Source organism: Lepisma saccharinum, chromosome 13, assembly GCF_977018435.1.
Source record: "Lepisma saccharinum chromosome 13, izLepSacc3.1, whole genome shotgun sequence".
Classification (NCBI taxonomy): domain Eukaryota; kingdom Metazoa; phylum Arthropoda; class Insecta; order Zygentoma; family Lepismatidae; genus Lepisma; species Lepisma saccharinum.
The window spans coordinates 12,626,987-12,632,426 of NC_139241.1; the positions used below are offsets into that span (position 1 = coordinate 12,626,987).

A 5,440-nucleotide genomic window follows, 5' to 3' on the forward strand; every position below is an offset into this window, starting at 1 on the left:
TCTCTCATAATTGTTTCATTGTCTATTAATAGAAACCACGTATGTCACAAATAGACGCATTCTTTATGTGAAAAATCCCATGTTGCGCACATCGTTCTTCTCCATTTACTGTTATTTGGAGATTCACTTGGAAGTCAAAACTTAGCTTTGTGTGTTTGTTTTCACGTGCATGTGTGTGAGAAGAATGGTGTGAACGTGTGTTCGATGTTTTTCTGGGCATTATTTTCGTTCAAAGCATTAATATAATTGTAAAATATGGAATTTACTGTAATGCAAGGATTGAAAATATAAACCTAGTCCGTCAGGTTCGTTCCCAAACAACATTAAATAATGGAACGTAACGTGGACCGAGTATTATTCCATGTCGAGAACACGAGACATTGATCGACAATCTTCATCTCGTATTTCTCTTTGGCATCACTACTCAATTTACAGAGATGTATACCCGTGACTGGTATACAAGCCGCAAAATTGCAATGCTGTTTGGGTTGTCTAGTCACAAGGCGCTTGGTGGTCAGACACCGAGGGCTTGCTTCACTGCTTCTTCAATAGGGTCGTTACAAGCCAGCTGTGTCCAAGACTGTACCTTGTTACATTTGTACTTGGTGCAGAGTCTGAAGAAGACCTTGCTAGAAGGTTGAAACGTTACGTTTAGTTTATGTTTTATAATAAAATAAATTTCTGCCTTCGTCAGCATATTGAGTTTTTCGTATCATGGAAACAAATCTTAATGGTGTTATAACTAACACAAGATGGAAATATTCGGATTTGAATATCTTACAACTTTTCAACCGGATTTCAAAAATGAAGATAACGGATTTTTCTTCTACCTGTCAACCATCATGATTATCTGTTACCTTAAAGACGAATACTGGATGGTTTGAGGATATAAATAATTTGTCCAGGTTGACCACGATAGATGTCTGATTAATTTCACTTTCAATTTATCAACATGCTTACTCTGAAGAGATTGGATACCTTTTCCTTTGTGTTGAAGGAATGCTGGTTATATTAGATAAGTGAACCTTGGATAGTAAGCTAAAAATAATCATACCTGCCTCCTGTGAGATTTGAACTCACGACCCCTGGTTTACGAGACCAGTGCTCTAACCCCTGAGCTAAGGAGGCTCCAGGTAAACGGAAGCTATGGTTGCTAGTGATATGGTTGGAAGTAAAGAATGTTTTTAATAGGTGTCAGCTGAAGCGGTATGGTCGTGCCATTGTGCCAGTAAGCACTTTTTTCTTTCTTCAAAATTTGCTTTCTTCGACGTTGCTGTTATGTCTCTCTCAAAACAAAACCTAATGTAGCAAATGATTACTGTTGTACTGAGATACACTTGAGACGAAAGTATTAGTTTGGGAGCTCTTCTTACTGGGTGACTGTTTATTTTTTTGGATGAGTAATTCAATTATTTTTTTCTAAAATTTTATATTCCTGAGGTGAGGCATCTATTAGTCGACGTTTTTCGTTAACCGTGTGTAACTATTTACACATGATCATCATAATTCGTAGGGCCGGTGGCAACCCACCATCGTGAGGAAATTGGGGAGCTAGCAGTGAGTAGCGTAATCCGGTCTCGGAAATCTCCTACAACAGCTGGGGGTTCGACGTGCTGACCACACGTCAGCCCATTACCGGTTGAAGATCTCCACACCTCTAGGAAGGATTGTTGGAGGAAGACTGGCAGTGGCTGTCGAGCCACGGATTATTATTATTATCATAATTCCTAATAAAGACCATGTTGTGTCGCTTAACATATTTACTACTAGAATTTTGTATCACTGTTTTCCCAAGCAGGGGTAGAAAAATACGGGGCACCTGAAAATTTTCACCGGGTATATTTTTTTTTTCCAGTTCAGTTTTTTCGAGTTCGCTTGCAAAAGTAGACATTCTTGTCTAACTTCCGGGAGATTAACTCTCGAAGAATCTGGAATTTTAACTAAGGGAATACTGAAGTGACAACAAACAATGACAGAACAAAATACTGCAGGACACTAGTAGTTCCCCAGGAGACCTAAATGAGTTCGAGAAATAATGTTCTCAAGAATATAAAATGAACTAAATCAATGAAATGACGCTAATTAAACATAACCAAAGCAACTTAGTAACTAAATACCACTTCATTTTCACACTAATTTAATTGTATTCACCATGTTATCTTATTTTCACTTTAATTATGATTAAAAATTCTAATTTATATTTAATTTCAGTCCCATTCCCTAATCATTATGTCTTATTATTATTATTTGTACATGTTGTTCTTTCATTTCTCCAATTAGGCTAACACATATATTTGTGATAGTTTGGCATGTAGGGTAGGTAGATATGTATCAACTCGGCTTAACTTAGGTCACCTCTCACTTTACTTAATTAATTTTATGATTATATAATCCTTAAATGAACATCCTTATATATAAGACTCTCATAATCCCTTGATTATAGTCATGTAACAAACTTACTAAACAAACTCACTATAATCCAGTAATTATATACTATATTTACTACATAAGCCTTATCCTATATAAGACAATACCCAAGCACCCCTCCAAAACGATTTCTATCTATACATTGCAACTCCACATTGAATACTAGAGGCGCACCTGATCTGGATAGAAGAGGGGAACAAACCCTCCAGTTGCTGAAGCAACTAATGAACCCTAATTCACATTACCCAATTAATAACTATTATCTTGCCAAATACTAATATACTCACCATATTCCTACCCGTTTCGCCTAGCAACATTTATATTTCAACTATTCTGAATCCCAGAATTGTTTTGTTCTAATTTACTACTCACAAGCTTAAGATAAAATAAAACATATATCATAAACCGATACAACAACAACCATATCACAATATATGAAATTCCAAACCACTCAACCATACATACATTAATAGGAAACTCGTTCTTGATACCAGAATGATTTGATTTAGTTTATTTTACTTTGCGTTTTGTGCCTCTTGGCTAATTTGAGAAGATGGGGGTGAGTGACGAAATGATGAAATTGATGAATGGACATTCACAAACAACCAAGCCCGAGCGGGATTCGAACCCGAGACCCTTGGCGTTGCAGCGCGATGTGATAACCATTTTTTTTTTTTTTTTTTTTTTTTTTTTAAGGAAAGTCCCTATGCGGAAGCTTCCCCCATCACACTTCATTCACTCATATCATTTCATTCAAATTTCAATTTCAGGACTTTTCAGGACAGACAATCACAAACATCCATGTCCGAGCCAGGATTCGAACCCGGGATCCCCGGCGTCGTAGCGCGATTTGCTAACCACTCGACCACAGGGTCCGGCGATACCAGAATGAGTCGTGATATTAAATTACAATTAATTATAACAACATAAAATATATTATACCCAAATTTATATGTGTAAACCTGCTTTTCTTTTCATTTTTTGTAATATGTAGGTAATTGTATATTACAAATAAAGAAAAGAAAGAAAATAGAATACAGAGGCGGGGAACAGATAAAATTCAGTGAAAAAGGACGTCATGGTTTAATTAAAGGCATCAGGACATGAGCGCATACCTTGAATGTATGCAAGTGGAGGCGAGCCTATCTCAATTTCTTTCTTTCTTCCTTTCCTCTGTCATTTTATTACTTTTCTCTCTCTTTTAACTCCTTACTTCTCCCTCTTCCACGGAGAGAAAGGAAGATCGAGAGAGAGAGAGAGAGAGAGAGAGAGAGAGAGAGAGAGAGTAGAGAGAGGAGAGAAAAGAGAGAGAGGGCTAGGGAAAGAGAAAGAAAATCAGACAGAGAGAATGAAAGAGAACCATCGATAGAGAGGGAGACGAAGAAATGAAAGAGGTAGTTCGAGGTAAGAAAAGAGAAAGAAAAGCTGAGAGAGAGAGAGAGAGAGGGAGAGAGTCTCATAGCTCTCTTTCTATCTATCGATTCTCTCTCTCCCATTTTCATTTTTCTCTGTTTCTCCTCATTTCTCGCTCTATCCCCAGCATTCTTTCTCTCTATATAAGAAATCATATCTGTCCCCCTCTCGCTCGTTTGTGTTCCATCAAGATTAACTTTTGCCTTAAAAACGAATGCTGGATGGTTTGCAATGGGGATATATGTAAATAATTCCAGTTTATAGATAATTGCCAGATTAATATCACCTTCTACTTAATCGACATGCTCCATATTTAGAATTGGATACTTTTCCCCTTGGGTTGAAAGAACGTTGGTTACATTGGATGGGCTAACCTTGGATAGTAAGCTAAAAAGAATCACGCTTGCCTCCTGCGAGACTTGAACTCACGACCCCTGGTTTACGAGACCAGTGCTCTAACCCCTGAGCTAAGAAGGCTCTGCGTAAATGGAAGGTATCGTTGCCAGTTATATGGTTGGAAGTGAAGGCGCGCTCTGCTTCACCAAATGACAACAAATATTTGGTTTTTTAAATTTGCTTTATTTAACATTTTTAATGTGCCTGTCAAAAGAAAACCTAATGCAGAAAAATGACTCCTTTGTTGTAGAACAACAAGATAACAATTATTTTATTGGGAGACACTTGAGACGAACCTATACGTTTGGAAGTCCTCGTAGGCAGAGTGTAGTTTTCTTGCATATGCGATTGAATGATTTATTCTTAAATTTCATCTTCCTGGAGATTTATAATCAGCTATTTGTCGGTGCTATTCGTTAACTGTGCGTAACTAGTCAGACATAATTATCCTAATTTGTAATAAATATTACTGTGTATTAACGACTGTAACACAATATTTGTAGCTAACATACCTAGGTACATTATTAGTACCAGCATTCTGTTGCAGTTTGTAAAGTATTCCGGTACTCTATATATTTACAACTACACCACTGATATCCATACATTTGAATTTATCCAGACCTCTCCGATGGCGCAGTGGCAAGTTGTCGTCGCCTTATAATTCAGGGGTCCTGGGTTCGATACCCGAAAGTGGCACATGGTGGTTCGGATCCAACTTTAAACTAAAATATCCAGTTTGCACTAGTCGTGGGTAAGGTTGACTTTGAACACAAACTCATTTGAATTTATTAACTTGAGTAGGATTTCATACAGGGATTTATACAAAATTTTCAATCTCTCTCTTCCTCTGTTCTTCATTTCTTTCCTTATCCATTTCTTCTGTCATTTCATTACTTTCTCTTCTCCATTAACTCCTACTTCTCTTATCTCTCTCTCTTTCTCTCTCGATTCCGTCTCCCCTTTTCATTTTCTTTTCACCCTGTTTCTCCCCAGCCCCCCTGGCGGAGTGGCTAGCACATCGGGCTACGACACCAGGGGTCCCGGGTTCGAATCCTGGCCTGGGCATGGATGTTTGAGAGTCTCCATTCATCAATTTCATCATATCATCACTCATCCCCATCTTCGCAAATTAGCCAAAAGTGGCACAAAAGGCGAAGCTAAATAAATCAAATTAAAAAATCAAATCCACATTTCTCGCTCTACC

At 37.7% G+C, this 5,440-nt stretch overlaps 2 non-coding genes across 2 annotated transcripts; both read right to left on the minus strand.

Annotated features, from left to right (window-relative positions):
• Positions 1–1,055: 1,055 nt before the first annotated feature.
• TRNAT-CGU (transfer RNA threonine (anticodon CGU)) lies at positions 1,056–1,128 on the minus strand. The gene has a single exon. It is a non-coding gene; the product is annotated as a tRNA-Thr (tRNA).
• A 3,116-nt stretch (positions 1,129–4,244) lies between these two features.
• TRNAT-CGU (transfer RNA threonine (anticodon CGU)) lies at positions 4,245–4,317 on the minus strand. Its single transcript has one exon. It is a non-coding gene; the product is annotated as a tRNA-Thr (tRNA).
• Between the last annotated feature and the right edge of the window lie 1,123 nt (positions 4,318–5,440).